Genomic DNA, 17001 nt, shown 5'->3' with positions numbered 1-17001 from the left:
TGTGCATGCTTGTCAGTATGTACATATGTATTTATGTATATGCGGATACAAATTCCTCATTTTTGGCCCCACTGTGATCTTCACGTCAAACTACAAAAACAATTCGTGGCATGTTTTTTTTTGTTGTGTTTTTCTTTGGAGCTCATGTTCTAACAACTTTTGCGGTGAGGTCTGGTCTAATAATTGTTGGGTTGGTTTCAGTATCTTGTTGGTGGTTTGTCTGGCAGCTTGTACGAGTACAGATGGATGAATGTTCCATACGTATGACGTTCAAAAAGATGGATGACTAGCTAGCTGTCTGGTTCACAGTTTGCCAGTGTAGTAAAAATAAAATATCAGCAGCGAGCGTTTCTTTTCGGGGTTACTATATTGCTCCCCACATACGTCTTCGTCGGACTACTTCGAGTCTTGTCTATGTATAAATATCACAGAGTGAGCGACGACTACCATGGCCGCGCCACTTATTGCTCATTTCAGTCAAGCAAACGTTTACTACTCATACGAGACGTATAGCTTTTTTTCTCAATTTTGGTTTTTCGTATCCATGCCCTCATCCATGTGTAGTTGTTTGTATTTTTTTGGTATATTTTTTATGTTTGTGTCTGTTTTTATTTCTGTTTCGCCGTTTTGTTGTTTTTTTGGTTTTATTTTGTCGTACATTTGACTAAAGAGAAATATTGAATTAAATTTTTTATTTACTGTTTGTTAGTAGCAATTTAACAATTTTCGAGTCGTTATCGCATGCGCGCGTCGCTTTGTTTTTTGTTTTATTTTATATATTTTTTCTTGGTTCATCAACGATTAGTTATATTATTTTTTTTTGCGTTTGGGGTTACAACAGTTACAACGACGTATCGTGACCGATAAATAACGTTTTTTGTTTGATAATTTAATGAAATGTTATAAATTTGAATTCATGTTCACAAGTGATGCCATCAAGAATCAAAAACCACCACAATGTACCAATGTTATGTTCAATGTTATGAGTCGTCCGCAAACAACACTAAAAAAGTGATAAATAAATAATTTCAAATAATATAAAGATTAATTTAATTGATCTTTAATAGTAAGACAAGGAAAGAAGAAGAAAAATAAACGAAGAAATATATTTACGATTATAAAGTGTTTATTGTGATTTCAGTTAATATTGTAATTTATTTAAAAATGCAATGCAGTCAGTGGTTTAGAATTTTTTGTTGAAAATAAAAAAATGTAAAAGAATGTTCACCACATACATAAATGCATTTTAATACAATATTCAGAATTATATAATTGAAATAAAACTGACAAACAAAAAAGCTTTAATGACGTTAAGGTCAACTGTTAAATTAAAAGTTAAAATTGCGGAAGCATTTTTTGTTAATTGAATGACTGACTGTAAGGTGAGTGGGTTAAGAGTAATAAATTATGTTGAAGCTGAGAATATTTTAAGACAATGAATTTATATACAATGTGTGTATGTATTTTCCGTAGCTGAAGTTTGAAGTGCATTGTTGAATATGTACGTATAACTAAATCTCACCAGGTGGAACTACAGCCTAAATTTAAAATGGAAACTAGACAGATAGAACCATGGCCCAATCCAGGTCATATAGGAGGGGAATTGATGATTGTTTTGTATTATTATCAATGTCAAAACTTGTTGCCGTAGCGAAAAAGATTATTCTCCTTACATCAGAAATTTATATTTAGGTTATTTTTAAACTTGCGTACTTTAGTGTCTGGTTGTCCAAAAAACTACAAGAATCCGTAACAGGATTGGTGAACCTAAATATACTATGAACACGGCGAAATTGGATACATACAACGTGCTGATCAACAATTTTTCATGGTGCCGCGCCGTTAGATCAATGTGTGTCGGCTGAAAAAAATTATGGAGAAAATATAGACTTACCCACGAAAAAATTTTATAATTTTTAAATTAAATAAGATCATTCCGTGCAGTAGAATTTGCAGCTCTCCTCTGTGACCGCCTCTACATTGTCCATCTAAACAAAAACCATAGCAGAACGAGTAAACTCAACAAGGGCTTGCCACAGGTCTCAATACTAGCTCCTACACTCTTCAATCTGTACATCCATGATCTTACAGGGACTGCTTCCCGCAAATTCATTTACGCGGACGATATGACGTTTGTAGTTCAAAACTCTAATTTTCATATTTTGGAGAAGGTTTAGAGGGTGATATATCTATAATCTCATCCTATTGCCGAAGATGGAGACTAAAGCCCAGTCTATCAAAAACCGAAGTGTGTTGCTTCCACCTCACGCCTCAATGGGTCTGTTCTTTCCCACAACTTCAATCCAAAATACCTGGGAACCCTTTCGTTCAAACAACACCTAGATAAAACATCATAAAAAATCAAATCTAGAAACAAAATCATCCAGAAACTCGCAGGAACAAATTTGGGTGCCTCGGCCAATTGACTTTGAACATCTGCCTTGCCTCTCATATACTCAACAGCCGAATACGGAGCACCTGTGTGGCTCAACAGTAACCACGTAAAACGAATTGACACCCAACTAAAACATGTATCCCTCTTAATCTAGATTTATCAACATCATATAAATCCAGGCTGAAATCCAGAAAACCACCTTTGTTACTAGCTAAACAACTACACAGCGAAAATTTCAATACACAGACTGCTGGCTATCGCAGTGAAACTCCTCGGGTCGCAGCAGTCCTATTTTCAACCCACAGAACAGAACAAGTGAATTCGATCTAATTGTTTCACAAACATCCCAGATGGGACAAGGGAGACTTCTCTCATATTAATGAGTGCACCCCGATTCATATTAGCTCAATGATATGGGACCTACAGTTTATTGCCGAGTCCGAACGGCGTGTCCTAAGACACCACTTGTAGAGAAGTTTTTACAAGGCTGAAATACTCAGGAAATGTCGCCAACATCACTGAGGGGTATTTTGCCACCGTTGAAAATTTGATGTTGCCTGGCCTGGGAATCGAACCCACGACCTTTAGCGTGCAAGGCGGGTGTGCATTAGGGTTATGACTTTTTTACAACCTCATATCCCTGTATCAAAGCGTGATGAGTTTTGCCATAAGATTACATAAAATCTTAATTATAAGGTGATTCGGTGAAAAAATCTCACGCACAAAATGATTTTAAAATTTGAATTTATCAAAATTATGGACAATTTTTTGAAGTCACTGAAAACAGATACATATATAGTTGAAAATAAACTTTAGAGCCACACGAGATAATTAAAATGGCATACAATTTATTTCTCACTATTTCTCTTCAATTCTGAGAATCGAAAAATGTCCTAAACGTTTTTATTCAAAAATATAATTTTTTAACAAAAAACAAAAAATTTTAAATGTTTTAAAAATGACTTTTTTCGCGAATTTTTTAATATTTGAATGAAATAAACGTTATTATAGTTATTAGTAGGCTTATATTTATTCATTCGTGCAACAAAAAATAATTTTTTGAAAAAAAAAAATTTTTTTCATTTCATATATTTTTTCAAAAAATTATTTTTTTAAAATCGATTTGTGCGTGAACTTTTTTTATATTTCGATGGAATAAACGATAGCATAGTGATTAATAGGCAAAAGTTCATTCATCCCTGCTACAGGAAATCATTTTTGAGGAAAAATGTCAAAAAGTCATAACCCTAGTGTGCATACCATTGCACCACGGTGGCACCCACTGAATTCGATCTAGATACATTAAATCAACATTAAGTCTGTAATTTTTTAAAAATCCATACGCTAAATAAAATAAATAATTGGAGTCCCGAGGACAAACAACCTGATGCCCCGGATGCCCCCTGTTCACAATTCTGAAGTCTGTTTTCAGAGAAGAGGCATAACATGAAGTCTCCCAAGACAACTAGAAGGAGGAGATTATGCGGATGTTATCTGTCTTCTCTCTCATGAGATATCCAACATGCAGTAAAAAAGTTACCCTCAGGCTCGAACCTAAAGAAAAGAAGCAAACACAACAATACGTCTGACGTTTATAGAAGTTTTTCGAGTTTTTGGGCCAATTTTTCAGAAAGTATGAATTTGCCCCGAAAAAATTGTGTCGTTTTAACTAGGACCGCATACAAAATATGTTGCCAAGAATTTAACAACGATCCCAGACGAGTCCTTAAACTGCACTCTTTCTAAACTTTATGTGGGAGGTACCCGATAGAGTGGTCCGATCTAGTCTATATTCGGACATAATTGGAGGCTGTTAGAAATAATACGATGTACAAGGTTTGGGCCAAATCGGTTTTCCCATCGATGGTTATGTAGTTGGTACCGGTAGGCTTTTATCGAAGATATGGTGCCATTATCTCGGGAAGATACAAAAATTCAAAACGATTGGAGATGAGCTTATAACTGCACTTTTCCCCAATTTTGGCTGGGAGGTACCCGCAAGACGCGACCGAGACATGATCTAGTCATGTCTCTGTCGCGTCCTGAGGTTTGGACGATGGGCGACGTTTGGACCAATTAGAAACTTCATGCGAAAGTTATCTTGCGGATTTGCCATTTTAGTTGGTGCCCTTAAGGTTTCCTTGAGCTTTTAAGCCATTATTTGGACCTGTAATGGGATTCTGTAACTGCTTTTGCAGTTACCGACAAAAAAATCGGTAAAATTAAAACACAAAATTATGAATGAAAAGCTGAAATAAACGTTGACAACACATGCGGTATCGGTATGGGTTAGCGACAACTTCATTTTGGTCGGTAACTTACCGACAAATTTCGTTAATTATCGAAATTATAAGCAAATAAAAATTTCTGTTGGTAAATTGTTACAGAATAGCACTACTGATCGATTGCTTCGTTCGAGAGTTATCGTTCGCACCAGTCAGACGGACGGACATTGCTCAATCGAATCCAAATTTTCTGAAACAGTTTTTGTCCACATTTTTGGTCGTATCAAAGTGTATATACCCTCTATAGCCTATAGGCTGACGGTGTACTTAGAAGACCTCAAGAGACTGGCTCGCAATGTTTGACTTGTGATTTAGATCAAGAAAACTAAGGCCATGAGGATTAACAACACCAGTACAGAAAACAGCAGATAGCTTCTGCTATCTACGAAGCACTGTAACAATGAGTGGTAGTACAGAAAAGGATGTAATCAATACGCTAAACAAAGCGAGATCAGCATTCGGACGACTGCAAGGTGTATGGAGAATTTCACATATATCCGTGAAAACCCAGGTTAGAATATTCGAAGCATGTATAAAATTGATTCTGCTATACGGCAGTGAATCGTGGCTTGGTTCTAATGACCCAAGAATTTAGGGAAAATAATCTTACATGGAAAGATGCAAAAACAGCGGCAACTAATCGAGTAAGATGACGATTAGGGTTATTCATATATCATAAAAATTTCATATATCATAAAAATTAAAAGTGGTCTGTGCGGAACATTTTTTAATATTTAAATGTTTGATGAAAGTTATTTAAATCATTCGTGCAACAGGAAGAAATTTTTTGAATTTTTTTTTTACATTTCATAGCATTTTTTCAAATAAAAAAAAATTTTTTTCAAAGTTGTTTGTGCGGAAACTTTTTTATAATAAAATGAAGTGAATGTTATTTTAGGCATTTATAGGCAAAAGTTCATTCATTCTCACTATTTTTGAGAAAAAATGTCAAAATGTCATAATTCTAATGACGATGTTTTGTGGAAGCTCTATGCTGACAAGAGGAGTGAAAAGAAATAAACCAAGACAATTAAATTTAAATTTTGTGTGGGAGGTACACTAAAGAACCGGATCTATATCTGTAAGAAATATTAGGAAGAACTTATTTTGGATCAAATCGATTCGTTTAAGAGTCAACGTGCGCAAAATTTTAGCGAATAATTTCAAATTTTTGTAAGGGAGGTACCCAAAAGTGATTTGGAAAAAATTATTGATGTGCAAAGTTGAGGTAAAGTCCGATACCCGATACGTAAATAATGGTGCTCATCTGTCATTTTGGTTGGTGCCGGCGGATAGGCTTGCCTCGAGGACAACCTGATGCAAAATATCAAAACGATACCAGAAATGTCCTTAAACTGCACTAACGATTTTTTTTAATTTTGTGTGGAGGGATTGTGCAACGTTACAGGATACAGGAAGGAGTGGAGCGACATGTCCCATTTTCGGACTTGATCCAAATTTGGACAAAATAATACTAGGACTAAGTTTGGATCTAATCGGTTGATCCGTTCCAGAGTTATCGTGCACTCCAGACAGCCAGAGCGACAGATTCTCCAAATTGTCTGAAACAGATTTCCTCCACATTTATGTGGTATATTTGTATCGTATCAAATTGTATCCATGCTTGTTAAACTAAGGCTGAGGGTATAACAATTATAAAGATTTGATTAGCTTTTAGGTATATAATAATATAAAGGTAACGCTTAATTTTACATATGAGGCGCTCAGCGCCAAAACGGCCTAATCCACATGTTAAAAAAAAAGACCATAAAGATTTATCCTATTGCATCGTATAACACTAGGTTATACTACCTGCTAAAACAATGAAATATGCAGTTTTTTAGTATTTATTTCAAAATGTTCCGGCTAAATCTTTATATTCAGTTTGATTTTTTTGAACATGTGGGTTAGGCCGTTTTGGCGCTGAGCGGCTCATATATAAATCTTTGATCAAATTTTGGCAAATGGAACTAAGCGTTTTTTTAACAGCCTGTTCATGTATATCGATAAGAAAATGAATGCGCAAGAAAGACTACCAAATTTGAGTGTGTTTTTCAAATTTGTTTTTTGTTTTGAAGTAAAAGCAAAGGCAATAATATTTCAAAAACTAAAGTTTGGGTGTGTTTCATGCGCACACATTTTCGTTTCGAAATACATAAACTGGGTGTTAGTTTCAAAAAATATTTTGATTGTCGTTTATATTTTTCAGAAAAATTGCCCTTGAAAATAAATTTATTTGTAAACTTAATTTTCTGTGGGTGCCACCGTTGTGCAATGGTATGCACACCCGCCTTGCACGCTAAAGGTCGTGGGTTCGATTCCCAGGCCAGGCAACATCAAATTTTCAACGGTGGCAAATTACCCCTCAGTGATGTTGGCGACATTTCCTGAGTATTTCATTAAATACAAATTTTAAAAAGAAGTACATAATTTTATCTAATGGACGTCATCAGAAATGTTCTTCTTTTTCATTCAATATTTTCTAATAATAAAAATCATTGTAGCCGAGACCCATAGACTCATGTCATTTATACAAAAATAAATAAAGAAATGCCACAACCGATTTTGAATTAGGACGTACTTGGCCTTTTATTTTTTGCAGGAGATGACTTATGTTTGAATGTCATGCTGCTTATGTTTCTCCGCCTTATTTGTACATAATTGAAATTCTATCTTATAGCTTGTTGACATATTAACCTTTTTTCTAAAACACAGCTATAAAATTGTAATAGTTTAAAAAGAAATTATAGTTTGGAACTATGAAAATCAAGAACAGAGACAAAAAAATATTTAAAAAATCGCGAAGATCCTTCCTGACCGCTTCCAAAAATTAATCGTGTCTTCAATATTAATCTCGGAACCAATGCCTTGCATAAATTGCCCACAAGTTTCCAAAATCCAGAGATATTGATGGTTTTGTAGTAAATAAAACATTAGAATATAATTGGAAAATATAGGGAAACAATCATCCCTTGCCAAGACCTCTGAAGTTATAAAATTGGATTTTAAAAATGGTGCGGTTTAGTGGCGAAGGTATTTAAATATATTTGCATCGGATGACCCTCACATGTTGCGGGAAAATACCAATAAAGAGCGATCTATTTTGACTTATTTATTAAAAAGTAATATGTTTTTTTTTCTATAACACCGTCAATATCTTTGGATTTTGAAACCTTGTGGACACTTCATCCAAGACATTGGTTCCGAGATTAGTATTGAAGACACGATTCATTTTTGGAAGCGGTCAGGAGTGATCTTCGCGATTTTTTAAATATTTTTTTGTCTCTGTTCTTGATTTTCATAGTTCCAAACTATAATTTCTTTCACTATTCGCGATGCCTTTTAGCTTTTTATTTATTTGTTTCGCTTTTGTTAGGATTTGAAGGTAGCGGCGAATCATTTTTCACTGATTTTCTTAGAGATTAATGTCGGTAATGACCAAAATTAATAAAACATATTGTCAAAGAAATTAATGTAGGAAAATTGGAGAAAATAACCGCGTAAACATGTCGCAAGGTGGTAGAACTGGTGCCGAAACAGTTGCATAATGTCATAATCTCCAACGGTAACAATAAAAATCTTTAGCGTGTAACAAAAATGCCTTTTTCTCAAAAAATATGTAAAAGGCAAAATACTTTTTTGAGCTAAAATATTTTATGTTGTTATAGATTTTGGTCAATATCTAGAAGACCATTAAGCCTTTCGCTGCGTTTCTTGCAGATATTGCTTACTAAACTACCCACAAACATACTACATATAAATATTCGACTTTTTGATCACTAATTTGATGGTTTCAAACGATTTTATTGAAAAATTTTCATTTTTCTAAAGAGGCAAAATACTTAATTGACTCACTGTATATTGGATTTATTTTTAAACAAAATTTATCAAAATTCAGCTTGAAATATTGATAAGTAAATGGAATGTCTGGCCGGCCAGTAACTCTTCCCAAATAAACATGATTCTGTTAACTTTTTATTGCTTCAAACTCTTATCACTTATTCGTGTTTTTTTATTTTGTGCCTCAAAAGCGTTTCATATTTATAAGAAACAATATATAAAAAATAATTATGACATCTTCATCGGCAAACAGTTTGACATTTATTGATGTTATTATTAATTATGAGAATACAGAATATGTCTTAATTTTGTATAATTCTCCTTCTTTCTTTTTGTTGTTGTTTTTTGGTCGTTTCAGACCAACAAGCATTCATTTATTAATTTAACAATAAAAAACAATCCATAGCAGAGCGTCCTACACAAGAAAAAATTATTAATAACATCAATAAGAAGAGCAAAAACAAAGTCTTTATTGTCAAGAATTGACACAATGGCACATTTGTTATCACCAAGCAAATGTAAAAAGAAAAAAAAAACTATGAAAAATTAAACAAGAAAACAACAAAAATTATGATGAATTTTTATTGTTTATTTCTTATCTATGAACAAGCAAAAATTATGACAATATGACAATATTAATCATAAAAATAATGTTAAATCAGAAACAGATGATTGCAATAATATATGACATTTACCAGCATGTAAATGTTGATATTACATTTTAAAACTTGAACATGAAACACTTGAATGATAAAGTAAGGTACGAATAATAGATTTATTCAAACAGATCCTGTATTAAGCTCATAAAAAGTTGACATTAAAAATCTTAACCACGGCCCAGGATCAGCTAGTATTTATGTACATATGTAAATGTATATATAAATTTAGAAATACATGTATATAGCCAGCAAATCAATCGTACCGACATCGTAACGAAATGGGAACAAAATTCGGAAGCTACGTCCTCCGTCGGATCCGAAATCGTAACGATATCTTAACGAAAGTTGTATGAAGTGGTTGACATAATTTCGGAGCGAAATCGGATCGATTTCGTTCAGAATTCAGAACGAAATCGGAAGAAAATCCTTGGGAAATTCGGAATGTGAATTTTTTCTTTCGAATTTTCGTACAGATTTCTGAACGATTTCGAAATAATGTCGTATGAATATTGAAGGAAAAATTTTTCTCTGATGTCTCTTTTTTTATTGATTAATTTTTTTTGTTATGTTTTTTATTGGAAGATTGTAATTTCAATCGTATCTAATGATTTTCACTGTTGTTATCATTTTGTTGTTGAAGTAGAACAACCACTTTTTGTATATATCTAACAAGCAACATTTTAGTTTGTTGTCGAAAATCAAAATGGTTGGTTATAAAATTCGCATATACAATTTTTAAATATTTTATATATAAATGCAACATATAATAATTCAAGCTAGTGCTGATAGACTCAATATATTCGTACACAAAGTCCATATTTACATTAGGCAATCTTCCTTGCGGCAATTGTCAGTTTGTCGTTGAGAGAGGGTGGTGAGAGGCAAAGGGTTACCATATGCCTCACTTCTCTCTACATCAAACTGACAATTGCCGCAAGGAAAATTGCCTAATATAAATATGGACTTTGTGTACGAATTTATTGAGTCTATCAGCACTAGCTTGAATTATTATATGTTGCATGTTGCATTTATATATAAAATATTTAAAAATTGTAAATGCGAATTTAATAACCAGCCATTTTGATATATACAAAAAGTGGTTGTTGTGCAAAGGGACATTTTTTCTAACATTTCGCTCCGAATTCGTACCGAAATCAGAAGAAAAGCATTGGCATATTCGAAGGGAAATTTACTTCCGATATTCTCTCCGAAATCGGAACGAAATTTGAATGAATTCCCCTACGAAAAATCGTATAGAAATGGAACGAAATCTGAACGATTTTGCTTCTGAAATTTTTCAGATGTGTCGGACATCCGACATTTGGTTTGCTGGGTACATACTTACATAAATGTATGTAAATATACACATGTTACTTACATACATTTATGTATGTAATTATAGTGATATTAATTAGATCAAACTACCCACGAAATTTTCACTGAGATTGTACCGTGTTCAGACAAAATCTCTGCACAAATTTCCATTTCAGATTCCTTCCGCATGCAAAACAGGTACGAATTTGTATGAAGCGATTCGAGGGAAGTTCGAAAAGAACATTCGAGATACGAAACTATTTCGTTTATGATTCGAAAGAAATTTTTAGGAAAATTCTAAGGGAAATTGTGTTTTTTTTTTGTAATAATCTGTAGAAAATAGGAATGTTTGGAGGATTATTTTGAGATTCTGAAAAAAATTCGGAACAAATTCTGAAAAATACGATATTTTCAATTTCTATTCAAATGTTTGATTAGTAGATTTTCTCAATATACGGAAAATCGGTGAATTGTATATATATTATGTTTTAATCATTTTTGCGTGAGGTTTTTATCGAAACACCTTATATGTGAGATTTTATATAATTTTAAATAACAGCTCATCAAAATATGATACTGGGCAGCTATGTTGTATACAAGTTATCACAATAATTTAGACTCTAATGCCAACTGGGAATAAAATTCGAATACATTTTTTAATAAAAACGACTAGATAAAATATTATTTATTAGGTGGTTCTATAAACAAACTCACGCGCAAAATGATTTAAAACCAAGTAAGAAAGTATCAGTCAGCTGTGCTATGCCCTTAGCCACTAAAAAAAACAAAAACAAAACCAAACACATTAAATATGACGTATATAAAATAGATTGATTTTGTATCATAAATTTGTTTGCTTTAAAATCTGTAGGTACCGTAATGTGGGGCTATACCAAATCATTGACATATACCAAACATTTTTAGTAACCAAATTTCTTCATAAAGGACCCCAAATTTTAAATTACGTTAAACTAAGTTTGGAAGAAATTGTTGAAAATGTCTTTGAGTTATCTTGCACAATAGCCATTTTAGTAAGTGCCTGCAGGGTGTTGCAGCTTTTGGGCCATTATCTCAGGAAGTATTGACTCACTCCGGGAAAAAATTGTACCGTTGTAAATGAGGCCGCTAGAACAACCCACTGAAAACGAATCAAAACGATGCGAGAAAAGTTCTTAAACTTCACTTTTTCCGAATTTCGTGTGGGAGGTACCCGAAGGAGTGGACCGATTTAGTCCATATTCCAACCTGATACATAACTGGATAAAATAATACGATGTGCAAAGTCTGCACCAATCAGAAACTCCCTGCGAGAATTATTTTTCAGATTTGTCATTTTGGTTGGTGCCGTAGGTTTCATAGAGCTCTTAGGCAAATATCTAAGGAAGTATGGACTTGCGCAAGAAACAAATTGTACCGTCGTAAAGGGAGCCGCAAGGACAACCTACTGAAAAAATTTTTCAAAACGATCCGACAGTTCTTAAACTTAATTTTATCCGAAGTTTGTGTGGTAGGTACCCGAAGGAGTGGACCGATATAGTCCATATTCAAACCCGATATATATCTGGGAGGAATCATATGATTTGCAAAGTTTGGACCAAATCGATTGCTCCAATCTGAATAAAATTTGTAAAATATGCCCCAAAACCCTATATCAAAAACAAGGTCAGCTAAGAGTGTTATATGTATATTATGGTTACAGATTTATTTATTCGCAGACTCATAGTTAAATTTGATTTGGAACGTTTATTTTTTTAACGATATCCCCAAAAAGTAAAGGATTTTGCAGATTATGACGCGGGATGGAATTATGTAAAATTAACAGTCCAAAATGAAAACAAATAATTTCCTCCTAAAATATATAAATTTGTAACCTAATTTTCTTAAGAAAATAGTATACCTAGATATATGGTTTATTCTGAAACTCATAATGAATTCTTACTCTTTTGACACTTTTTACCTAAAACAAACTTTTATATTACTTTCATGTATCAGCTCGAAAAAAGAATGAACAAATGTTATTACAAAATTGGGAAATATTTTTATGTTGTCCGGCTTTAACCCGGAACCGTGTTTTTTATTTTTAGAGATTCCTGGCGATTAGATAAGAATTACAGATTTGGTGTATTCTAAGACCTATAGTAAAATTTTATGGCGAATAATTTTGTAATATATTTGGAAATGATATGATTACATTTTGAAGGAGTTTTTGAACGATTTTCAAAAAAGGACCACAAAATCCCCTTTGATGCACCGCATGAGGGTTAAAATTTTTAACGAAAATATTCTCCACATCTTCCTCTGTAAAGTTGCTAAAGACGCTATATACCTAAAATGTAAGGATACCAAGATATCTTAATTCGAATATTCCAAAAAAACTATAAATGGGCGGAACTTGCCCCGCCTACTTTGGTTACTTTCCGATGTAAACTTTAAAAACGCCTATACACGTGTCTCATTTTTAGCTCTACTTTCATAATCTATTCGGGTTTTCGCATCATTTTGAAAAAAATAATTGAATTTTGTTGCACAGTGTAACTCTCAAACTATTTAAAAATGTAATTTTTGGTCAGAGGCTGAGGGCATGTTTCTGTCAGCACCGCTGACAGATACTTTTCTAATTTTTTTTACTCATAGTAATTTTTTTAAATGTTTTATTACAAACTTAAAACTAATTAATTTTCCATTACCATTTTCAGGTTCTTTTAAATTCAGACGTTGGAAAAAATCTACTCATTTGCCAAAGGATCGAATAATAAATAATACGGTATGTATCTACAAAAATATTATTATAATAATAACAACAAGTTTGAGTATGTTTCGAGTAAACTAAAATGTTATTTTGTCGTTAAAAAAGAATACTGATAATATACTTATTTATTACATTTAAACAATTCATTTTAAATCCCAATTATTAAATGAGTCCAATTTCCAATTTCTTCATCGATTAAATTGTCTGCAAATAACTTCTGAATAGCCATGTTTATGCAATAAATACCTTTTTAATTTTTACGACCAAAACAATTCACCGTCGTGATTCGTCAAACAGTGACAAAAAATATATTTTGGTTTGCTATTCCCTTAACAAAAAAAAAAAGAATCATAAATTTACTCTGGTCATGAATGAGTTTAGAAATTGTTTGAACGAGTGAGTGCTTAGTATACGGTACTTTAACAACACCAATAAAATAGCAACAAGAATAACAATAGCAAAAAAAATAAAGCGGACGAACTGTGCCTGGGGAACATTGCATTAACATTAAAAGCCAAATTGTTTTTATATTCGCATTGATGGACGGACAAATGTGGACGGATGAATGAATGAGAGCTAAAGGATATGTGGTGTTGTGAGAGTATGTGTGATTTGACTGCATGTTAAGTTGATGTTGTTTTTGTACAAAACAACCATCATTACAATGGGCAGTTAAGTCAGCCCCGACGTGGTCATCAAACACAAGTAGCAAGAAGCAAGGAATTTGATAGCGCCGACCAATGTGGGGGTATTAAAAATGGTCATAAATAAAATAAAGTATGCTGAGTACATGATTTTCCTGTTAAAGTGGTAGGTCTCTTGCTATGACAAACATTCCTAAGAAAAACAAAAAATGTCTAAGCTCTGAGCCTGGCTGGCTAAGCGGCGTTATGTGTGGTCAAATGTGCAGTAATATTACCCTTGCCAAGCTAACTTTCTGTCATTAGACCTGGAAAATAATTCACTACCCCCCTAGTTAAAGCTTAATGCAGTCAGTAATATTGGTGACCATGTCAAAAAGGGCAAACTGGCCAATTGTGGTAAATCGGAAGTTAAAACAGGCAATAAAATGGCGCTATAAAAAATCTATGAATGACACATTAAATCAATCGCCAAAACACAAGAAAAGAAAATTTCTCTTGATTTCAGTGGGAAAAATTCAAAGGCACGTTGAGAGGCCAAGGGGCAAACAAGTTCAGGCCGCTTACTTGGTATGTGGTGGACCTTTTTGCCGCACTAAGATGATTATAAGTCCATAAAAATGGTGGTATTGGAAGGTGGTAGGCTATAAAACTGAAACATATTGTTGTCGGCTTGAGTCATCGTCGTCATCAACATTCCACAACAGCATCAGCATCATGGAAAAGGTGCCAAAGGTTAGATTATTAAAATATCAATGATTACCTAAAATGAAAGAAAATAAATTAGCCTGCCGTACATACACCACCATTTCACCCATTATCGTCATCATTGCTGGAGTTTGGAATTATATAGCCATTAATAATGGCGGCCGGCCTTACACACTAAGAAGTCATAAAAAATAATTTGTTGCGCTTCTCCCCTGTTGTATGCCAGCCAGCTGATTAGTGATATAAGCCATTTTTAAGATATCCGTTAGTTATGCTTAGATACGATCAAGTCAGGTGCTCTTTTGAGAAAAGAAAGAAAGAAAAAGAAGAACCTTTTATTACTAAATTAGAAATTCCTTTAACATCCCTATTGAAATTTTAAATGCATTTGTTGTTTTAACCCCACCTGAAAGAAGAGAATGAAAAAACGAAAACAGAAAAAACCTACAATTTATGTGGTGCTGACATTTCTGTGTACCTCAAAATATTCTTTTGTTGCTTTTCAAAAGAATGTGGAATTATTTTCTAAGCAAGAAACAAAAAATATGAAATCTTCAAGTGGAATCTAATAATTTTATGTGTTTTTTACAAAAACAACCATAATAATTATTAAAAGCATTTTCAGGTTGCCTTTCTTTGTGTTTTTTTTTTTCAAATACCAACGGTAACATGGGCACTTGTTCAAATACATATGTATGATCATACATAGTAAATACAATGGAAGAACATACCCCTGTAGCGCTTTTAAATGACAGGCGGCATTTTGTATTTAACATCTTTAGCCCACATATTCTTGTTTTTGAATGAATTCCCATAAAATGTCTTAATTTTCTTCGTTAGTTTATCTTTCATATGGAATCAATTGTTCGGGTTTCCTAATTTTCCCAACTACTTGGAGTTGTGGACGCACTTTACCTTCAGCACTTGTTAAAATGGTTCTCTAAACAGAACATCTTGGCATTTAATTTTTCAAGCTGCAGATAGTAATTTGTTGATAAGAAATGAAATGCATTGAAGAGTACATGGCAACAAGGTGTGTTGAAATTTTTCTGCATTTTGAAATAATTATCAATTTATCAACATCATAGGCTAATGTTGGCCATAGGGCAATTCGAGAAAGAACTACCATCAAAATCCATCATAGAGAAGACTTAAAAAGTAGAAAATATTTATAAAAAATCTTGCTATTAGATAAGGAAGAGGGCAAATTATTGAAAAAATATTTTTTTCCGATAAAAAATATTCTTTAAAAGATACAAATTTTATTGCTTCGATGGCCCATGAAAAAATATTCTTTAAAAAATACAAATCTATTGCTTCGATGGCCCATGAAAAAATATTCTTAAAAAATCCAAATTTATTTCTTCCATGACCCATGAAAAAAATATTCTTAAAAAATCCAAATTTATTGCTTCGATGGCCCATGAAAAAATATTCTTTAAAAGATCCAAATTTATTGCTTCGATGGCCCATGAAAAAATATTCTTTAAAAGATCCAAATTTATTGCTTTGATGGCCCATGAAAAATATTCTTTAAAAAATACAAATCTATTGCTTCGATGGCCCATGAAAAAATATTCTTAAAAAATCCAAATTTATTTCTTCCATGATGGCCCAAAAAAAATATTCTTTAAGAAATCCAAATTCATAGCTTCGATGGCCCATAAAAATATCCTTTAAAAAATCCACGTTTATTTTTAGGTTTTTTTTGTTAGGATTTGCTTGAAAACGGTAAGTCTTATCGAAATGGGACTAGAGAGCTGTGAAAATTCGCTATAAGTTTGGCTTTAGTAATATTTTCCTAGGTTGTACCATGTCTGAGATAATTAAATTTAAGTTGGGAAATTGCAGTCTTGACATTGTTTTATAAGGAGACAATACAGTCCTAATTTGAACTTCTATATCTCAAAAATGGTAAAACCTACGAAAGTATCATAAAGAACAATCTTGTAGAGAATTTTCACTGCTACAACATTCCATTTTGATAGGGCTATCGGTTTCCCAGATAAATCGTGGAAACCTAAAAAATGCTAGAAATGTGAAATTTGACCGCAATTTATTTAAAAAGCCCTCCGGCGATTTTATTGATTTTTCTAATCTATGAACTTTGTAGTTGTAGAATCCGCACAAATTTTCCAAGTGTAAGCACTTTCCATTTAAAGTTGGTTCAAGAGCACCGTGTATACTTTAATAAAAAAATTCAAATATTTAAAATTCTGAAATTGTGCAAACTGTATTATGAGTGGCCAGAGAACCTCTCTACCAAAAATTGGTGACATAGGTCCACGATTGTATTTAGCCCTCATATTGGGGTTCCTTCCAATTTAAGATAATGTGAAGAAATCATGATATTGGTAGCGATCAGTAAAAGCTTTAAGCCCCAAAGTAACTAAGTATACTACATCCAACA

At 33.0% G+C, this 17001-nt stretch overlaps 1 protein-coding gene across 1 annotated transcript in view; it reads left to right on the top strand.

The window, feature by feature from the left end:
- Window positions 1–707: 707 nt before the first annotated feature.
- The window catches only part of Abd-B (Homeobox protein abdominal B), a 67543-nt gene continuing 51249 nt past the window's right edge, over window positions 708–17001 (top strand). The window contains exons 1-2 of the mRNA XM_073958739.1: window positions 708–1382; window positions 13190–13257. The gene's annotated coding sequence lies outside the window, so the exon portion shown is untranslated. The remainder of the gene's footprint in view (window positions 1383–13189; window positions 13258–17001) is intronic.

The sequence above is a fragment of the Musca autumnalis genome, unplaced genomic scaffold (genome assembly GCF_047663935.1).
Source record: "Musca autumnalis isolate F117 unplaced genomic scaffold, ASM4766393v1 scaffold_1, whole genome shotgun sequence".
Lineage (NCBI taxonomy): Eukaryota > Metazoa > Arthropoda > Insecta > Diptera > Muscidae > Musca > Musca autumnalis.
The sequence above is the reverse complement of the archived record's forward strand: the minus strand, read 5'-3'. Positions and strand labels throughout refer to the sequence as shown.